At 49.2% G+C, this 21597-nt stretch overlaps 1 protein-coding gene across 8 annotated transcripts in view; it reads left to right on the forward strand.

Moving 5' to 3' along the window:
• Positions 1 to 21597, forward strand: part of HIVEP3 (HIVEP zinc finger 3) — a 494489-nt gene that overhangs the window by 80861 nt on the left and 392031 nt on the right. For 7 of the 8 annotated variants that reach the window (XR_014808559.1, XR_014808561.1, XM_084965421.1 and 4 more), the window contains exon 2: positions 15695 to 15805. The gene's annotated coding sequence lies outside the window, so the exon portion shown is untranslated. Of the gene's footprint in view, positions 1 to 15514; positions 15806 to 21597 lie in introns of those variants that run through there. The other variant, XR_014808560.1, reaches the window with a different exon arrangement.

The raw sequence follows: 21597 nt of genomic DNA on the forward strand, positions 1-21597 counted from the left end.
TATACATCAGTCCTGACGCATTTCAGTAACAAACCTTCCCCCTTCCCTGACATTCAGAGTAAGATGAATAAGCCCAGCAAAATGGATCTCACATGAGGACAAGAATGTGAGCCGGAAAACAGCAGTTATTCTCACGTTTATGGAGCCCGGAAAAACTGGCTGGATACAACCAGGTCAGCATTTCAGCCAAGTTCATGAGAAGGTCCCCAAAGCCGAGGTCAAGAGTCGATCTTGTCTTTGGAACAGCGTCAGGTGAGAACTCCTAGAGCAGACCCCGCATGTTCCCATGTCTCTGCAGTCAGCTCGTAGCAATGAGCCTGGGAACCAGATTGTCGCAAACAGAGTGCAAAAACCTTAGGCAGAATTTTTATCATGCGGCATTCAGAATGCTTTGTCTCCCATCATTTACTTCTATGCCTGGGGGAGGGTCTAGGGAGCCACTGACTCTTCAGATCCTTCCAGACCTGCTGTTCACCTGTCAGTTCTCATCCTTTGTGGTTCCGCTAGATAGTGTGAACCATACAGAGACTTTCCTTAGCTTCGTTACACTTGCTCACCTAGGGGGCCGTGCTGTATTACTTCACCTTCTCCTGCCCTCTTTAACACTCGCGCCTGGCATTCAGCAGCTGTTTACTGAGCATCTCCTGTGTGTTGCTGGTGCAGGTGCTGGGGATCAAGGAAGAACCACACAGCCACGGCATGCACTAACGCAGGGTGTGGGGTAACGGGGAGGAGGGGAGTAGACCGTAAACAGACGGCTGAAGAAATGAACGTATATTCTGCTCCACGCATCCGGAGACGATGAGGTGCAATGAGAGGCAGTGGCAGGGTGGTATATTTTAAGCTGAGTGGCCAGGGAACTCAGCTTTGAGCAGATGGCATTTAAACTGCAACTGGAAGGAGCAGGCAAAAGAAAACAAAGGATAGCATGTTGCCGGCAGAAGGGAAAGTATGTGCAGAGGCCGAAGGAAAAAAGGGCATTGCCCCTGGAGGACCTGAAAGAAAGCTGTGCCATGTATCGGGCACACACAGTGGTGTTAACAGGAAAAAAAGACGGTTGACTTGTCCACGTGTGGAATACTTTGTGCAGATCTGGACACACCATTAGCAAGGTTCCTGGCATGGACAAAAATGGCCATGGCGTGCCATTCATGGAAGAGCAGTGTCCTGCCTGGACAGTATGGGTCTTCACATGACTGCCTCTACCGCGTCTGCGAGGACTCGCGGGTGCAAGTCCTAGACAGCCCATCCCAAACGTGCTTAAGCAAAATAAAGATTTGTGAGTTCCCATAGCTCAAAGGTGCATGGGTAAGGCTGCCATTAAGCTGGCTCTTTCAGGATCCAAATGCTTTGGGCCAGCGCTGTTCCATAGGGCTGTAATGTGAGCCACATGCGTCGTCACGTCCACATGGAACCGACACAGATTATTGGTGAGCTACTTCCTGTTCCCTTTTCATGCCAAGCCTTTAAAATCCAGTTTGTTTTGGGCACTTATGTCATGTCTCAACTCGTGCCCGCCCCATTGCACATGCTCCGTGGCTGCCTGTGGCTCGTGGCTGCCGTCTTGGACCGTGCAGGTCAAGGCCTTGGGTCCTTTCAACTTGAATACATGTGGCAATGAGCTAGAGAAGGAGTCTTCTTAGAAGTCTGAGAAAGTTTCTCTGCACCGCCTTGGCTCTAAAAGAGTTGTGTGACCGCGTCGAACCAACGTTGTGCCCGGGACAGAGGGCTACTCCCAGGGGTTTTGGCGGCACGTCACCCAAATCCTAATGCTCTTCCGCCACCTGAGCTCAGTGTGTGGGATAGACGTTTGCTATTTTGGGCCGTTCGGTATGGATTCATCCGGCCTCAGGTTACAGTATTTGGGAATTCTGTCCTCTGCACGTGGAAGAGGACTGAAGGGCGGACGGTTGATGGAGGTTACATCTGGGAAGTGAGATTCCAGGGGGTGTAGAGGGCACACTTTTATTTTCTGTTTTATGTGTTTCAGTTTTTAGTTTCTTGCTGCCAGCATCTATTATTTTATGTTTAATTCTGCTTTTAAAGAAGAGTCTGGGTAAACTTCGGTTTCCTTGTTCTAAACGGCGGGCATGGTCTGATACTTGAGTGACCAAATGTCTGGACTTGCTTAGGGTGGTCCGGGCTTATTCCTGTGATTGCAGTGTCATTATTAGCGAAACTCCCTTCACCTCCAAAATGCCCCAGCATTGGAGCCTATGGTCGTTCAAATGCTGTACCTCCATGGTAGGCGTTGATAAGGTTGATTCTGACTTTCAGACAGTGTCTTGAGATAATAGGATGATTTGATAGACAGTCTGACGAAAGCCGGGGTAGTCACATCTGGCATTTCCGCATCTTCAAAGAGCAAGGCGTTTGAGGAGCTAATCTTTCTAATAACTAAGCTTACCCTTTAAGCATCAGAATGTTTTAACATGAACCACATTGGATGAAAATATTGCTCTGATGTGTTATACATTTTCCTAACTTCTTGAGTAGCATACATCAAACACAACTGAACTACTTGTTGGCACAGGTTTTTGAAGAGCTTTTGCCCGATGGGCAACAGTTCACGGGTGTATTACACGGATTACAGGCGTGGAGATGAGGCCCACCTCCCCGCCCCCATCCCCACCGTTCGGGGAAGCCAGGTGGGGTTTGCGGTGACAGAGGCTCCCAGGTCAGTTGCCCTTGGCTATTTCCCCAGCGTGTCATCTGAAGAGATTCATTTTCCATGTGCATCGTGTAAAGGTCCAGAAGAGCCAGTTCTGGCTTTGTTGTCACTCAGAGGTTTTGGCAGGGCCCCTTGGTGTGTTCCTCCGTCTTGGGTTATGGAGGGCACCTCCACTTGCCCTTGAATTTCCCCAGGCTTGTTAGGGAAGGTGAACTCTGCTTGCGTGGAGCTTGCCTCTTCCGGCTGAAGATTTAGGAGTGGCTGAGTGCATTATTGTCTTTGCAGCTCATTTCTGGGCTGTGGCTGTGCTCCGTGTGTCTCAGGTAACTGTAGAGTGTGGTGCTATAGCTCCTCATTAGAGAGAGTAAGTGTCTCCCAAAGAGCTCTTGATTCTTTATTGTTTAATCAGTCGATCGACTTTTAGTTAAAATTGTTTTCCATATTTTTGGTTTTGAGCTCTTTATTCTTAAGAGTTAGTTGTGGTTTTATATATATGTTATGTATTATATATATATAATTTCAAGAAGACGACAAATAAATTAGTGATGACAGCATCATAATGCAACGTTACATGGAAGCCAAGAATATGTGTTACACACACACACATGGGGCGGGTGGGGAGAAATTCAGAAAATGGGGAGGACAGTTTTATCCTCCTCTCCCACCAACCCGTACAGGTCAGGGGTCATCCTCTCTCAACCAACGGTCCCTTGTCACCATTCGGAAACTGAATGTCCTTCTGGGTGGACTACTGATGTCAGCCAATAAGACCTTCCTGGTGCTTTGCGTTTTTCAGCGAGAGTGGACGTCTTCCAGCGGTGTAAGGGACAGAGTGAAATACTCAACGGGACACACAAAATCTTAACTGGTATCAAGACCTTTGAAGTGGGACCTGGGTTTGAATTCTGGTTCTAGCCCATGCGAAGTCTGTGTGTTGGACAGCTTTCTTAATCCCTCTGGGCCCCAGTTTTCTCACTGAGTGTTTGTGATGATGAAATGAAAAAACGGTTTTAATTTCTCTGGCCAGTGGTAAGTGATCACTAAATGATATTGTTCCATTGCCATTGTTGTTAGCAATATAATTTTGGTGTTAATGGTTAATGGAAAGAGTTATCTTTGGGGAATATATGATAAATAATAAAACAAATGACATTTTTGTCATTGGCCTAATTTTGAGCAATTAGTCACCTGTCATAGTTCTTACTGAATGGTGGCATGCGTGAACTGTTCTGAAATGGGCTAAAGGAGGCTAGAAATCTCCGTTATTTTGTTCTTAGCTGTCCATGAGGTTTGTTGTGTAGCATCATATTGTTTGCTAGGCAGTTGCAGGCTCGTAGCTGCTTTCAGCCAGGCAATTGTCCTGGATTACAGCTGACTGATCTACAGTTTATGAAAAAATCAGTGTATGGTTATATTTTATTTAACCCACATGGATTTTTTTCCCCCTACAACTTACATTTCTCAAAAAACAGCAGAGAGAAGTGTTTCTGGGACATACATCATTCCTAAAGCCCCTTGGGAAGTTTGCACGAGGACAGTGATTTATCCTGACTCCCTGCTGTATCTTCTCCTGCTTGCTGTTACAGAAGATATATAAGTATGTCTCTTAAACAAAGCAGGGTTTTTGTTTACTCAAAGCTGTAGAGAGCTAGAAGGAGAATTACCCTCAAATTTACAATGAAAAAAAAAATTCGCTATATCCCTGGCCTGGGCACTTCTGCTTGCTGCGAGCATGGCCAAAGGGAAAAAAAAAAATCACATTAAATGTGAGTGGTCCAAATACAGTAGTTAAAAGATAGAGATTGTCAGATTGGATTTAAGACAAAAGCGAGACCAAACTATACACTGTCTACAAGAAACTCACTTTACATATAAAGATGAAGCGGTTGGAGAAAAGATACACTGTGCAAACACAGAGGGAAGCTGGAGCCGCTGGATGAATTTTGAACAAAACAGACCCTACAATAAGAACTACGCTCGGGATAAAGAGGGACACTAAGTGATTATAAAGGCCTCAGTTCTCCAAGAAGTAATTACCATAAATATGCGTGTCGTTTACAGCAGAGCTCGGAAATGCATCATGCGGAAGCTGGTGGAATTGAAAAGCACAATAGATTCGTTCACAGTTATATTGGAAAACTTGAGTGCTCTTTTCTTAGTAAATGGTAGGACACGTAGGAGGAATAGCAATAAAAATATAATGACCCGAACAGCGTCATCAAACAACTTGACCTAATTGCCATTTATAGAACTGTATTCCCAACAGCACATCTGCCCAGCAGCCCAAGGAATGTTTACCATAGGCTACTGTATTTGGGGCCACGAAACAAGCCTTAACAAGTTTCAAATGATAGACACACCACGAAGTATGTTCATGAGCTGTAATGGAATGAAGTCATTATGTCTGAATATCCTAAATGTCAAAGAGGAAGATTTAAAAAAATGTTGAACTCAATGAAAAGGAAAGACTGCCTGTCCCATCTGTGCGACAAAGCCAAAGCCGTGCTGAGGGGCAAGTTATATTGTTAAATGATTGATGGTAGAACAGGAGGAAGTACAGGTGTTCTCGTCATGGCTCAGCAGAAACGAACCTGACCAGTATCCACGAGGATGCGGGTTTGATCCCTGGCCCTGCTCAGTGGGTTAAGGATCCAGCGTTGCGGTGAGCTGTGAGCTATGGGGTAGGTTGCAGATGTGGCTTGGATCCCGAGTGGCAGTGGTGTAGGCCGGGAGCTGTAGCTCTGATTCCACCCCTAGCTGGAGAACTTCCACAGGCTGCAGTGAAGCCCTTTAAAAAAAAAGAAAGAAAGAAAGAAAAGAAGAAAGTGGTAGAAGCATCTCATTCACGAAACCCCACAACTCCAATCTAATCATGAGAAAACATCAGACAAACCTAAACTGGAGGGCAGTCTGCTTGATGCGTGCTCTTCAAGTGTCACGGCCACGAAAAACGAAGACAGACTGAGGAATTGTCACAGTTCAGAGGATGCAAACGAGAAGGGCCATGTGGGATCCTGGACTGGATCCTGGAACAAAAGAAGGGCCTCAGTGGGAAAACTGGCAAAATCGGAGGCCATTCTGCAGTTCGGTTCAGAGTATTGCGCCGCTATCAATTTCCTGGTTTGGATGACTGCGTTATGGTTGCGTGAGATGTTTACGTGCGGGGCAGCTGGATGAGGAGTACACGGGAGTTCTTTATGTAATCCTCACGGGTCTTCTCTAGGCCTAAAACTCTTTCACAATAAAACTTTTTAAATGTTGGGAGAGCTTTTGATGACATCACCGCAAGGAAAGAGGTCCAAGCTCCTTTGCGCTGCAAGGAAAAGATACAGACACCTTTAGACTGTAAAGGAGACGCCTAGAAGAACGTCTAGCCATCGCCTGGGCCCCCAGGTGACTCGCTGTGCTGAGTCCGGGCGTTACCGATGGGCCAGCCAAGCCAGGTCGTTTGAAGATGTTGGGCTTTAGGGGTGTTCTTTGACGCTCTCTGATCTTACTTTGGCTTTTTGTCCTGTCTTCCCTAAGTCTTGGCAGTGATGATGACCTTACAATCACTTTTAGAAAACAGCTCCTTTTCTCTATCCGTCTAAGAGAAAGGAGAATTTTCTCAGCCCCTCGTCTTCTTTGTTCGGCGGACCGTGATCGTCCTGGGGAGGAGAGGCAGCCCATCCTCTGGTGTCTGCCTTCGTTGGCTGAATTTAGAGATTTAGAGTCGGACTGGCGAGGAAGCCTGATCACCCACCCACGCTCTGTCACGCCTAGGTGGTTCGCTGGCCCCTGAAGGCAGGTGGGTTTTTGATCCCAGGGGAACATTATAAGTTACATGTAATTTCTGGTGTCTGTGATTTTTGTTGGAGCTCTTTCCAGTCAGGGGGGTCACTGAGTGGGAACTGCGAGGTCTGTCTCAGTGCAGGATTGCTTGGGGCTCAGAGTGCCCCTTGGGGCACGTGCCATGTCTCTGGCCACCCAAAGTAGGGTCTCACTAGGTCTGAGAAGCTCGCTTTGTCCTATACTACACTCCGTTTGCACTGGAAGCCTCTCCAATATTCTCCCCTGGTTCGCCGAGGTCCCTGATAGTGGTTCTCCTATCTTAGGCATCAGGAGCAAAAGAAAGGTTTAGAACCAATGCTCTAAGGTTCTCTCTCTCTCTGTCTCTGTGTGTGTGAGAGAGAGACTTTAGATTTCGGATAATTTACTTTTAGGTAACCAGAAGCAAGAAGGGAGATGCACATTGGCTTTGGCTGATTTTTTTTTTAACGCGCTGGAACCTCCCAGCCAAGGTCCTCGAGCAGACTGAATGTTGCAAGAAGGGGGTGTGACTTGAACCAGCTGTTTGTTTTTTAAACACCGTCTAGGGTGTTACTCCATCCAACTGATGAAAACGCTTAAGGGAGCTAGAAGAGCCCCCCGTTAACCTCAGGTGGCTCTTGTCTCAAGCATGGCATTAAGAGTCATGAGACCGTCCTTGGGGGGGGCATGCTCTCCTTTTCCGCAGGATTTGGTCACTTATTTTCTGCCCTTGTCAGGGTGTTTTCCTTCCTCATCTTTGGAATAGGAAAGGGCATGAGGTGGGAGTCAAACAGACCAAGGTTTAATCCTCATGCTGGTATTCCCTGGATAGTGTGTCCTTGGCCAAGGACATAAGGCTCCAATCCATCATCTTCGGAAAAGGAGGGGCTGCTCTGCCTTAGATGCTTTGGGAAGAGGAACCCAGCCCTCTTTCGCAGAGGAGGAAACCGAGGCAGGGAAGGGTTTCAGAGCTGACTCAAGCCTGCAGGGGTTGAACCCCCACGGTCTGGTGCTACCCAGAGCCTGCTCACTCGGCCCTTCTCCCTTGCAGCTCTGCGGAAGACCTGCAGGTGCTTACCTCTCATCTGCTTAAGATGACCCACGGCGGACGTTTGTGCAAATACTGCCCATTGTCCTACACTGGACAATTCTTGAGTCAGGTGCCTGGCGGTATTTTCACCTCTGACTCCAAGTCTTGCAGGAAGTGCTGGCTGCATATTCCTCGGGTGTCTGAAGGGTGGGGGGCACACACAGACAAGGAGAGATTTGCATGGGCTCTGTTTTCATCAGTGTTTATGGATGATAGTTTTGTGCCCCAACAGGGGGGATTTGTAGTGACTGTTTCCAAAGATTAAAATTAGAATTTTAAAAATAAATGAATGAGCGAATGAATGGATGAGTATTTCGCAAGTGAGAGAACAGCGGGGCAGCCCACAGTCAGCTCTTCCTAAGCGCGTCTCCTTCATTCGACCTCACTTTCACCTATCATTTTCTTCCCCCACGAACCGGGTTCCCAGTCTCTCCATTACGTTATACTCCACATTGATCAGGTGCTTTGATGAGCGTGGCCTTTAGCTTGAGTGCTATACCTAAAGTGCTTTTTGAAGAGTGACATGAAATTGGAATGAATAGAAGCTACTTTGGATGACAGAATCAGGTCCTGGATGTCAGGCTAAAAAGATGGACCGATTCTCACAAGGTCAATACAAGGTCTTGTGATGGCATCCAGAAAATTAACTGCAGGGCTGCAGAATGGGGGAGGTGGGTAGCTTCGCAGCGACAAATATAGAAAATACTTGGGAGTTCCTTTTGTGGCTCAGCAGTTAGCGAACACAACTAGGAGCCATGAGGATGCGGGTTTGATCCTGGGCCTCGCTCTGTGGGTTAAGGATCTGGCGTTGCCGAGAGCTGTGGTGTAGGTTGCAGACAGGAGGCTCGGATCCTGCGCTGCTGTGGCTGTGGCGATTCAACCCTTACCTGCCATATGCATCGGGTGTGGCCCAAATAAATAAATAAATGAATACATACATACTTGGGAGTTAACACTCATGGTTGTGTTGGTTGGGAATACACTCTGCTGCTGTCCCAAAGACTTAAAGTAACAACAGCCTGGAGTTCCTGTTGTGGCACAGTGGAAACAAATCCAGCTAGGAGCCATGAGGTTGTGGGTTCGACCCCTGGCCTGGATCAGTGGGTTAAGGATCTGGCGTTGCCGAGAGCTGTGGTGTAGGTTGCAGACGAGGCTTGGATCCTGTGTTGCTGTGGCTGTGGTGTAGGCTGGCAGCTGTAGCTCCGACTGGACCCCTAGCCTGGGAACCTCCATATGCCATGGATGTGGCCCTAAAAAAAAAAAGACAAAAAGACAAAAACAAAAAACCAAAAAACAATGGCTTACTTTACCGAGGTCACAGTCCTCTCACAGGGATGCAAATAACCAGTACAGGATGGAATAGCAACACCAGAAACCCAGGGTCCTTCTGTCTTGTTGCTCTGCTTCCCTCATCCACATTCCAGGCAATGGGAAAAAGGGAAAAGGGGCGGGGGCCGGGGTGGGGGGGCCTGGGTATGATCCTTCCCTTTAAGAGTGGGACCAGAAAATCACACTTTTCACCTCTGATTACATCCCATTGGCTAGATCCTAGCCTCCTGTCACACCTTCCTACAAGGGAAACTGGGAAATGTAATCTTACCTGGTGGCCGTGTTCATAGCTAAGACTCTTATCAGTAGTTAAGAAAGGGAGGGAGCATGGATACTGACTGAACAATTAACAGCCTTACAGTTAAGTTGGTAGGATAAGGTAGTGCACCTTCTTTGCAAAAAAGTCTTGGGCAATATTTCATTGCATTGATAGAAGTGTGGGATCTTCTAGAACAGGAACTGGCAAACTTTTTCTGAAAAGGGCAGCATAGTAAATATCTTAAACTTTGCAGGCCATGTATGGTCTGTTGCAAATTGTTTTCTATTTTTGCTTTTCACGATCCTTAAAAAATCCGTAAAAACCATTCTTAGCTCACAGGCTATTTAAATAAATAAATAAATAAATAAATAAATTAATAAATAAAAGAGCCTACAGGGAGGGCTGTAGTTTGCCACTGGCTGTTCTAGAACAAGGATGGTGATTAGTCTGGAATCAAGTCTAAAGATTCGTCCGGAGGAGTTGGTCAGGTTGGAAGGAGCTCTGGGTGAATTCACGAGAGCAGTGATGGACGCATCGGTTACTTTTAGTCCGGAGAAGCTGAGACTCTCAATGAGGTGGTCATTGTCTTCAGATGTGTAAAGGACAGTCAGGTGGTGAGGAGCGACCCTTGTTCTGTGTGTATCCAAAAGCAGGAACTAGAATCTGCGAGAAGACGCTCTGGGAAACAGGCTGCAGCCCAGCATGAGGGAGGACTCTCTCTCAGTAGTTCCCATTTGTGCAAAACCCTTATTGCAGACACGGTTCTAAGCCCTTTACATAGTTGGTCTCTCTTTATCCTCAACAGCCCCATCAGGGAGGTTCCGTTCTTGCTTCTACTTCATGGATTCTACCAAGCAGCACTGAAAGCTTACAGAACTTGCCCAGGCATGCCTGCTCCTGAGTGGTGGAGCCACTAACTCCGGTTCTCCACTCTGCCTGCTTGCGTGTGAGTTAAGTGAGATCAGCCATGTGTGTACTGCAGCAGTGCCAGGCACACAGGAACATTGTTGCTAGTAAAAATAATTATCATGATCCCTAGGAAGGCTTGTCTTTCATCCTGGTGGTTGTATTAGTTTCCCACGGCTGCTGTAACAAACAACTCCAAACAATGTGTTTCTTTGCTTAGAGTTCTGGAGGACAGAAATCTAGAATCAGTTTCGCTGGGCTGAGGTCAGCGTGTCGGCGGGGCTGTGCTTCCTCCAGGGCCTCCAAGGGGAGCATCTGTTCCTTGCCTCGTCTGGCTTTTGGTGGCTTCTGAGTTTCTGTGGTTGCAGCCGCATTGCTGTGATGCTGACTCTGTGATCACGTTTCCCCTCCTCTCTGCCGTCAGGCTCCCTCTCAGGAGGATACTTTGATTAGGTTTAGAGCCCTGCCAGGTAATCCAGGGTAACCTCCCCTCTGAAGCTCCTTCAGTCCATCACACTTTTTGCCGCCTACGGTCACATTCACAATTTCCAGAGACTAGAAGTGGATTCCTTTGGGGCCACGACTTACCTGCCACCAAGGTGTTTAATGGCGAACCATTATGTTTCTTTTCTTTCTGCTATTGAAAAAAACCGACTTTATAACCGTTTGTGATTTATTAGTCATACACAGCATCTGCCTTTCCCTGTGGTATTTGTGTGTGTATGTGTGAAGCTAGAATGTATTTCATGTAAGGTGTGAGTTAGAAACCATGCCTAATTTTTTTTCAAATAGCCTCAGTCCGGCACTATTTATTGAATAACACATTCTTTCCCCCATTGATTTAAGATTCGTCTTTATCACTTCCCTATCACGTGGCAAATGCTGTGCTTGATGCTTCATTCACGTCCATTGGTCTGTTTGTAGGATCCGTGACTGTGCTGCATGGTTTGATCTGCTGTAGCCTTTAAACACACCTTCATTGTTCAGTCCCCTCCGTTCTTCCTCTTTGGTTTTCTTGGCTAATGGCTCTTCTACTCTTTCCTTTGTCATTGTGTGCGTGAACTTAAAAAATTCCTTCTTATCATTTTAGTGTGGTCTGAGGAAGAGAGGTGATAAATTGCCTTCCCCAGTGACCCTCCTGCCCTATTTTTTATTCCAGTGAGTTTCCTTACCCACCTCCATTGAGATTTGCCAGTTTTTGTTGTTGTTGAAATCATGTGGAAGTTTGAGTCCAGATTTCTTCATTTCTTTCTCTGTCTTTCTGCCTATCTTATGTGCAAATTAAACTTTATGGCCACATTGTCGATTATTTTTGGGCGTACCCATACATTTTATTGGCTTTCTTCCGCATTACATTTTCTTATATAACATGTCTCCTCTTTTCTTGAGTTTATTATTCTGGCTTATTTTTTCCCTTGACTGGAACAGATCTTCAAGTAATTTTTTTTTAAATTTAATTAAGGGTATTTCTATGTCTTTGAACATGCCTTTCTTTTGTCATCACATGTGAGGCAAATTATAGTTGGCAGCTGGTAGAATTCTTGAGTTACAATATTTCCTTAGAATTTTCTGAAAATTGTGCCACTGTCTTTTAGCCAGTGTTGCAGAGTCATGATGTCCATCTGAGTTTCTTTCCTTTTAAGCAGACTGATTTTTCTCTCCTATCAGAGAGCTTGGAGTTGCTTCTCTTTCTTCTTGGAATATCAGAGTGCATCTAGAATTGTGTATTCTTTCTTTTTTTTTTAGGGCGGCACCCGCAGCAGGTGGAAGTTCCCAGGCTCGGGGTCTGGGAAGCTGCCGGCCTACACCACAGCCACAGCAATGTGGGATCCAAGCGGTGTCTGCGACCTACACCACAGCTCATGGCAGCACTGGATCCCGGACCCACTGAGCGAGGCCAGGGATCGAACTTGCATCCTCAAGGATACTAGTCAGATTCGTTTCCACTGTGCCGCAATGGGAACTCCTAAAATTGTGTATTCCTTCAGTAATCCTGACGCTTAGCACCCACTAGACTCATCTGATCTAAGGCCTAAAGTCTCTCACCAGCTCAAGGAAATGTTGTATATTTCTTCCTTGATGTTTTTTTTTCCTCTTCCTTAATGATGTCTCCTTCCAGAACTTCTCTTAGACTAATATGGGATATTCTGGCCTTCTCTGCTATATCTTGTGTCTCATTTTATTTTATTTATATTATTATTATTATTTTTTGTCTTTTTGCCTTTTCTAGGGCCTCTCCCGCGGCATACAGAGGTTCCCAGGCTAGGGATCGAATCGGAGCTGTAGCCGCCGGCCTACGCCAGGGCCACAGCAACATGGGATCTGAGCCGCGTCTGTGACCTACACCACAGCTCACGGCAACGCTGGATCCTTAACCCACGGAGGAAGGCCAGGGATCAAACCCGAAACCTCATGGTTCCTAGTCAGATTCATTAACCACTGCGCCATGATGGGAACTCCCTTATTTGACTTTAAATCTCTCTTCTTCTTCTTCTTTTTCCTTTTCTTCTTCTTTGTCCTTTCTGTTTTTTGCGGCATACCAGAGTGAGCTGGGGCCAGCCCCTGTTCAGACTTTGTCTTCTTGCCGTCTCAGGGGCAAACCTCCCACTCTGCAGAGACACTGTGGGAAAAAACTGCCCGACTTTGTGGAGAGAACCAGCCTGGTTCCTGAGGTCCTTTGATTCGCCTCTGAGCGGGTGCCCTGACCCTCATCCAGTCTTCGATCCTCCGAGCTCGGGCTTTCCCAGGACCCTTTTCTGGAAGCCCGTGCGCTTGCTCCTTAGGGGCTTGTGCAAAATCACGCGTGAGCTTATCAGCCCTAGTCGGCTCTCCCTCAGTGACATTTCAGCTACGTCATATTGTCCCCATAGTCTTCAAAGCATCAGCTTTATTCATGGCATCTCTTGGGCTCCCAGCACTGCCGCGAATGCTTTGGTCGTGTAAATGTGGGGTTTGGTTTGGTTTTTGTTTTGGTTCTTGGAGGAGAGGGAAGGAGTCAGTGTCTGAGCCCCGGTTTGCCGCCCCCTAAACCCAAGGCCCCAGAGCCGAAGCAGGAGAGGTGAATGAACCATCCCATGCGTGGCTGGACCCGGTGGCCTTTTAGCCACAACTGAGCTCTGGGGGGCTTGTCTCTGAAGTCTGAAGAATAAAGCAGCATAATTAAAGGTTTGAGAAACGACTTTTACACAAAAGTCCAGAGAGAGAGAGGGTTTAATTTAGCCAGAAGAAAAGAGTGAGGTGAGGCTGGACTGGTGAGTCCCACTGAACCTGCTAGAGATGCCGCGGGAGGCGCGAAGCTTAAATCCCAGCCTGGATGATTCAGGTTGGCGGCTACAAAGACCGGTCTGCTCTTCCGTGGCCGCGTGGTCTCACCAGGCCCTGCCTGGGTGGCCAGGTCAGGAAGTCGGCCTTTGCTGGTGAGTCTTCTGGGACGGGTAAGGGCAGCGGACGGACCGGTGATCCTCGGGTCCCCCTGCCAGCCTTGGGCTGCTCTGACTGTGACGCCTTGGTGCGTGTGGTTGCTGTTAGACGGGGAGGAAGAGCTGCTGCAGAGAAAGTCCTGCGGGTCAACAGCCCTGTTTTCAGCCGGTTTTCTTTTTTTAAGTGTGCGGACAGGGTGTTTTGTCAGGAGCACTTGCTCCAAATCTTGGAAACCTGAATGGAGACGCCTTCCTCTGACCTGCTGGAAGAACCGGGATTTCAGTGCTTCCCTCTCTCCCTGCTGCTGGAGGCAGCTCAGCTCCCTGTGTGGCTGGAGCCTGGCTCCTTGGCCTCTGGCTGTCCCCTCCCCCAGGGCAGGGTGGAGAGTCCAGCGGGGACGAGAGGGCCTGGGGCAGCGCAGGGAGAGGAGCCACAGGCTCCCTGTGGTGGCTCTGTGCCTTGTCAGAGTTGCCTGGGCTTGGGTCTGTGGTGGCCGCGGGAGAGCCAGTTCCAAGCTGTGTGGCTGGTGACATTTCCGGCAGCCCGTGCCCAGCCAATCAGTGACAGGCCCAGCTAGCTTGGGCGATGACACATGAAATATGATAATTTTCTGCTAAAGAGCCCTGGAAGCTGGAGAGAAGGGTGTGTGTGTGTGTGTGTGTGTGTGTGTGTGTGTGTGTCTGGGCAGGGGGGCAGCTCAGGCAGTGGCTGCAGGCAGCTGGGAGGGTGACAGTGCATTGGTTTCAGTGCTTTGCCCCGGAAAGGTGGGCTCTGAGGCCAGGGCTGGAGGGACCTGCCAGGGTGTGGCTGTAGGCACAGCAGGGTTGCTGTTCAGGTCCTGTGCTGCTGCTGCCTCTGCTGGGCTGGAGTCAGGGGCCCAGCAGCCAGCGCCATTCTGAGGCTCTGGGGCTGCTGGGTGAAAAAGCGACTGTCAGAGGCATTTGCCTTCCTTGCAGACCCAAGTAGGGTGAGGAGTTTTGGTTTCCTCTCCGTGCTCCCTCTTTCAAAAGCCAAAACCAAACTGGAATCATAAACACCAGGTGGGTAGCCGAAGTACCCGGTGAATAATTTTGAAAGAAAATGGGCTGCGGGGGGTGGGTGATCTTCAGCCCACACCTCTCACTTTTCTGCCTCCATGCTTAGCCTAAGCCTGAAAAAGAAAATATACAAACAAAAACTCCACAACCAAACAAAACCATTTCAGTAGCAACACCCTGGCGAAGGGCCTGGATCTTCGAGAATGTTAAGGTTCAGGTGGTAGTTTTGATTCCAGATTCTGGTTGGAAAAAAAAAAAAAAATGTGTGTTGGAACAAGATCTGGTCCTCAGTTACATTACAGTTTGGAAGCGGTGCCAAAGGGTTCTTCAGTGGGAGGGTGTGGCGGTGCCCTGCGATTTACTCGGAGGCGGCCGAGGTCCCCACTTCCTTCGGCTGCCCTGGCAGGCTTCCTGGCCCTTTACCAGCAGTTAGGGGCTCGTGGGGGTGGCACCCATGCAGACAAGCCTCCCTTGCATCATCGGACCCCATGAACATGTGAGTTCAGAAATGAAGGCTGGTAGTGTTTACATAACATGCTGATTAGTCACTGAAGAACGCCTCTCTGCAATAAACGTGCCCAGTCTTTTGCCCTGCATTTGCTCACATACCCTCTCTCTCTCTCTCTCTACTTGTGTAAAAAGGCACCAGTGAATGCAGTTGTCATCTCTGTGTGCAAGCCTGCCCTGTGGCTTTAGGCTTGGGACTGGCTTCCTGGGCTCGGAGGGAGGGAGAGCTATTCAGAAGTGGTAATTGGTGTACTGTATCTTTAAAAGGTTAAAACCCCTTTCAGAAAAGGTCTGAACTCAGAGTGGAGGAGCCAAGCCAGGCAGGGGTTGGCTCTGGATTCAGAAAACAGCTGCTGATTAGATTCCGTGTCTGCAGGCTGAATTTATTCCGTGTTTTTCAGCAGCAGGAATTCAAGAGGGATGCTACTGTTTGGGTTTCTGATCGTGATTTATATTTATTCAGAGGAATAACAGAGGGTGGATCTGTTCCCGGCGTGAGCATGCTCACAACCAGCCGACTCTCCCATTATCCAACTGCCTAGTTTGGTGCTTCAATGTACATGTACATTTCGTGTGCATATGTGTGTATACAAACACGCATGCATGCCTGGATGGACATATGTGTGCACAGGTTATTTTTTACGGACAATTCCTTCAATAAGGTCTTTACCCCTCACTTGAAACAGGTGTACAGGAAAGAAATGCACAAAATCCTGACCGATCGGAATAATTCATGAAGAAGGGGCTGGATCCGTGGGTCAGAGAACACAGGACCAGTCTGCGTCCCAAGACCGAAGGTAGGGCACTCTGGATTTTTATTCGCTGGATGGATGCCTCGCGCTTTATTTTATTTATTGTGTTTCTGCCGGCGGCCGCCACGGGCAAGCCAAAGAGCGAGAGCGGCGATTCCATGTTGTCATGGCCTTTCTTGGGCGAGGGGTCCGGCGGCGGAGGCGCGGGGCCGGCCGGGTGGGCGGCCCTCGGTGGGCTGAGCGGGCTGCTCGGTCCGGTGCCGGGGGAGCGGCGGGAGCCTCAAGTGACCCCCGCGCGTCAATCACCGCGGCGGCGGCGGCCGCGGCGGCGGCTGTAACCCTGTGCGCGCCGCGCGCTCCTCCGCTCCCAGCGGCCCCGCGGCCCCGGCGCCCCGAGCTGCCCGCTCTCTGCGGAGCCGCCGCGGTCTGGCCGGCGCCTGGCTCCCCGCAGCACCTGCAGGTTCTTCCGCTGGCCTGGCTGCGGCTCCGGGGTTGTTCAGGTCCCCCCGAGCCGCCTCTGGTGCTGAAAATGGGATCGGAGGATGCAGGGTGCCCAGGCAGAGGGTAGCTCTTTCCCCCTCTCCCCGAAATTCTCGTCCCGCAAATCACAACCTCCCACCAAAGAAACACTCTCACTCCCTTGGGGAGCCTTGCCTCGCTGCGAGCAACGCGGTCGTGCCCCACATGTCACCACCCTTTAAAATGAGAGACCCGGCTGGTGCCGGCTGGCCCCTGCTGAGATTGTGCGAGCTGCCCGAGGCCTCCTGAGGGTGCCCGACAGCCTGAACTCGTGGAGACTTGGACGGAAGTGGGGGAGAGGCATTTGGAGCCGTGGGTTTGTGTGACCTCGGCTGCTTTGGTTATAACGTTGCAGGTCGGAGGTCGGGCCGGCCCTTGAACTTTGGGAGCAGGGAATGCAGGCTGGGGGGTCTGCAGGGGTCTGATCCCTGAGTGAGCAGCACTAGGCCCTCTTTCTGCCGCGAACCTCAAGTTTCCCGCAGCCCTTGGCGTTGTAACCGCGGCAACCAGCCGCCCCCCGCCCCCCAGGCCTGTCTTGTGTTTTGGTTGTGTTCAGACTGGCTGGCTTCTGGGTACTGGGGGAGGGGAGGGGAGGAGGGGAGTCTGAGGCGTGCCCTGAATTGATCTCCGTGGAGCCTTCTCCAGCCCTCGATGGATGGTGTGATTATGTAACTTCAACCGATGATCAGAATGTTCGGCCGCAGCTCCCACCATCTCCCAGTCCTCCCCCCAAACGGAGTTGGGTCCCAGGTTTAAGATGTTTTTATATAACCGTGCGTATGGGGGAGGTCAGGGAGTGTGTGAGCAAGAGGGGAAGTGATTTGAGCAATGTCTGTGAAGAACTGGGGTGGGGGGGCAAAGATCACGTGTCCTTTAGGGTCCGCGCAGGGGGTTGGCTTTGTGGGGGGGGGTGCTGATCTGAAGACCCTCCTACCTGTCCTTCAGCCAGTCACTGCTGGTCGGAAATACCCTTTGATCATTTCATCTCTCTTGAACCCTGGAGAAGGTTGGAACCACCCCTGCAAGACTTCTGAGGTCCTGATTCGATGCAGACCACAAATCTGGAGTGCAGGGTGGCCGCCAGGCTCACCAGCTATTCTTTATGCTCCCTGCTGTGGGGAAGAGTTTCTGCCATGCTTAGGGTTTTGGGTTTGCCCTGGGATTGGGCTATACTTATACTGTGGGACTGAAGAGCAGAGCCCAGATGCTGGCTGAGCTGCTTGACATATGCTCTTGAAAGCTCTGATGACTTGCAGACGCTGGAGGCCCTGTGCATTCTTGCAGTAAATATTGTGGGTTTTTTTTTTTTGCAAAGTGGGAGAACAGCTGTCCCACTGAGGTATCTGCAGGCAGAGGGGGAAAGGTGTGTGTGTGGTGCTCTCTCTGTCCTTCCTCCCCACTCTGTCTGTTTAGCTAAGGCACCCACAGGACCCAGAATTGTTGCATGGGGCCCTTTTATCACCCGCCTTGGTGCCTCAGCCTCGGGCTCCTGGGCAGGCTGGTTGGTTCAGTGGGAAGCCTGGCTCCTCCAGGCTGAGATAGTTGTCCTGTCCTCAGCATCCCGTTGCGTCTGCTCCAAGGGCATTGGCACTGAACTGTCACTGTGTCCCAGGGGCAGTCACCCTCCTTGGAGTGGAGAAGTGTGTGCTGCCTTTGGGTTCCTGCCAGGTGAGTCACTGGGGCACGTGGGGTGTGAAAGGTACGGGCAGGAAGAAGATGCATTTAGTCTGAAGTCCTGGCAGCTCTGCCTTGATGGAAGATGACGTTAAGAAAGCTGTGCGACAACCGGATAGCTTTTGGCTTGTCTCTCACTTCCTGCTCCGTGAGTTGCCTGGTGCCTTTCGGCTTCTTTGACGCTCTCTAAGCTGCCCGTCGAGGAGGCCCAGGCATGCTCATCTTCACTCTGCTTCTGGTGGAATCAAGGCATATTTACACATCTACGGATACACTGCGTGCAAGCAGGGCAGGAAACACTGGCTCCATAAACAGGCAGCACTGGTGATTCAGGCCACACCTGGCCAAAGCCCTTGCCCAAGGTCATTTGTTCTCCATCTGTGAAGTGGGTGTTGCCGTCATAGCCTTACCAAGCCCACTGAGATATCTTGAGAAGAAAATGATTTGGGCTAGAAAGTAACAGGTGCTCCGTAGCTGATGGGTCTTAGGATGGAACCATGGCCAGCTGGGATGCACGTTTATGCAAGGTCACTGATCCAGTTGGGACCTAAGTGTTAAAACAAGAGAGAGGCCGCAAGTCCGTGAGCTCAGTTCAGGTACTGCGATCAGTGGAAGCTTTCACTGTAGAAATTACCGATCTTCTTTCAGGATGCTCCATTTACACAAAGTTCTAAGTCTGGGCGTTTTGTGGCTCAGCAGGTTACGAACCTGACATAGTGTTCTTGAGGATTCGGGTTCGATCCCTGGCCTCACTTCGTTGGGTTAAGGATCTAGCATTGCCACAAGCTGCAGTGTAGGTCACAGATGCAGCTCGGATCTGGTGTTGCTGTGGCTGCGGCCAGCAACTGCAGCTCGGATTTGACTCCTAACCTGGGGTTGTAAAAGAAAACAAAGCTCCGAGAGGCTTGGTGATTAGTGTGCCAAATACACCCAGCAAATCCAAGAGATTGATAAAGTCGTGTGCAAGGGTCCTTAAGTTCTTTTGTGAAGTACTAGCACTAAGAAGTACTAGTGCTGTAGGCAATAGAAATACTAAAAAAGGTTAAAATATAATTTAAAAGGCACAGAAATTCAAAGCATAGAATTTGGAAGCTACTTAATGTAAGTATTCAATGTGAGCAGTTCAGTAAAAATTATGTGTTTTGATGGGCCAGAACTCTGTTTTTTAGTACAATAACTGATGTCCACAATGACACTTATGCATCGAGGCATTGCAGCATTTTGTGTGTCCAATTGACAAACCCATGAGAATTTGAAATCTTTCAGCATGATGCTTAAAGGAAAAACTGCATTTCTGCGGAGTAAGAAAATACCTGACAGAAAAGGGCTTACTGACCGAAAGCATATTTTAATTGTGAAGCCCTCCTGTTGAAATTAATTGAGAACTTTAATCTTTTGCTGAAATTTAGCGGGGAACTATGATGCTAGAATTAGTCGTACTTATGTTCTAGCATTTGATGCTATGGCACATACCAAGAAGGAGGCGTGGGAGCCGTAGCCTGTCTTGTTGTGACCAGGGATGAACGTACATCTTCCAACTCGGCAACTTTAATGCTGGAATTAATGAAAAGAGATCAGAGGATGGAAAAGATGAAGCCGGAGAGGTCGATCCTAGTGGTTTGCGTTTCTTCCGTCAGTGTGGCTTGTGGACTCCCCGCCACGGATGTGCTGGTAAAAAAGGTTCAGGGTGTCATGGGAGCAGGCTCGTGTTACACCGCGGGGATGACTCAGCGCAGACAAGGTGCTCAGAATTGGAAGGATGTGTGAGCTGCAAGGGCAGCGCGAAGCTTTGCCTGACCCTCTGCCGATTGGCTTGGTCGCAATTTATTCCAAAACCAAAGCAACAGGAAAAACAAAAGGAGAGGTCAACCAATGAATGCTGACACTTTTTAAAGAGGACTGTATTTTTAAAATGAATGCATATGTCGGAAATGTGACCCTAAAGTAGCCGAAGAGTGTTGCTCGGTTTCTAGATGCCCATAGGTTCACCATTTTGGTCAATTATTTGAAGAAAGTTTTGAACTTATTAAAAGAACTTGCCAATAACCGGTCATTGAATACGATCAGAAATGCTCAGAGCTGTCCGAAGTGTCTGCGTGTATAGGCTAGGGGACACTGGCGTGGTAAGATGGAGAAGGGCTGTCCTGTGAAATCCAGAGCGCTTGGAAGGCAGAAGAGGTAGGGGGTGCTGGTGGGCGGTGACAGAAGCACTCTCCAGGGGGCTGTCCTTTGGGGAGCGTCATGTTTGGCAATGTGCGGTTGGGCCGTGGACCCAGCCTGTGGATGAAAACCAGGCGTGAGCGCTATGACTGCTCGCCTCCTTACGACGTGGTACATCGTAGCAGATGTGGCTGGCCTGCCTCTGAAGAAGGGGCGAAGGGTGGGCCTTTACATCTAGCCAGGGAGAGGTGGGTGGAAGTCAGTCCGAAGATTCTTGGGTGCCCCTGGGTCCTTGAATTGGAGTTCAGGGCCAACTTAAAAAAAAAAAGGGAGTTCCCGTCGTGGCGCAGTGGTTAAAGAATCCGACTAGGAAGCATGAGGTTTCGGGTTCGATCCTTGGCCTTGTTCAGCGGGTTGAGGATCTGGCATTGCCGTGAGCTGTGGTGTAGGTCACAGACGTGGCCCGGATCCCGCGTTGCTGTGGCTCTGGTGTAGGCCAGTGGCTGTGGCTCCGATTAGACCCCTAGCCTGGGAATCTCCATATGCCACGGGAGTGGCCCTAGAAAAGGCAAAAAGACCAAAAAAAAAAAAAAAAAAAAAAAAAAAAAAAAAAAAAAAGAAGAAGACAGTGATCCAAAGAAAAGCTGATAACAAATAAAACAGGTGGGGAAAAACAGCACACGGCATTATAAACACAGGACACGCTCTACTGAGCCTCTGTCACCGAAGTTCCAAGTTTGTCTATGTAGGACTTGTAGGCTGGGCGTTAGATGCTGATGCCGTCTTAAGATCGGAGCCCTGATAAAAATGACCCTACTTGGAGTTCCTGCAGTGGCATGATGGGATCAGTGGCATCTCTTGGTGCAGGCCACAACGGCAGCTGGGATCTGGCCTCTGGCCCAGAGCTAACTCCATATGCCATGGGGCAGCCAAAAAAGAAAAAAAAAAGTAATGAACTGACGTTATTTTATAAGAAGTGTGAGAACCTACTCAATCAAGAGTCAATACAGTAGCCTCCTGCTGGTGTTTCTGGATGCATCTCAAACCCTTTTCAAATTCCTAAATTTACAAATGCAGAAAAATTTGCATAGGCTCCAGACTTCCTTCTGAATCAGGTTTCTGTCCAGAGAGGAGCGGTTCCCTGGAATTATTTACGGGCCACCAATGATTTGCCTTTTCAACTTGCTCTCTAGAAAACAGTTTCTTTCTTTGTTTTTCTCTTTTGTCTTTTTAGGGATGCACCCACAGCATATGGGAGTTCCCAGGCTAGGGGTCTACAGCTGCGGGCCTACACCACAGCCACAGCCACACCACACCACAGCCTCAGCAGTTCGGGATCCGAGCCTCATCTGCAACCTACACCACAGGTCACATCAACGCCAGACCCTTAACCCGCTGAGGGAGGCCAGGGATCGAACCTGCAACCTCATGGTTCCTAGTCGGGTCTGCTAACCACTGGGCCACGACGGGAATGCCTAGGAAAC

This window comes from Sus scrofa, chromosome 6, assembly GCF_054392235.1.
Source record: "Sus scrofa isolate SSC_HxYL_T2T_F1_AM1 chromosome 6, Sscrofa_HxYL_maternal_Yorkshire_Landrace_v2.0, whole genome shotgun sequence".
Classification (NCBI taxonomy): domain Eukaryota; kingdom Metazoa; phylum Chordata; class Mammalia; order Artiodactyla; family Suidae; genus Sus; species Sus scrofa.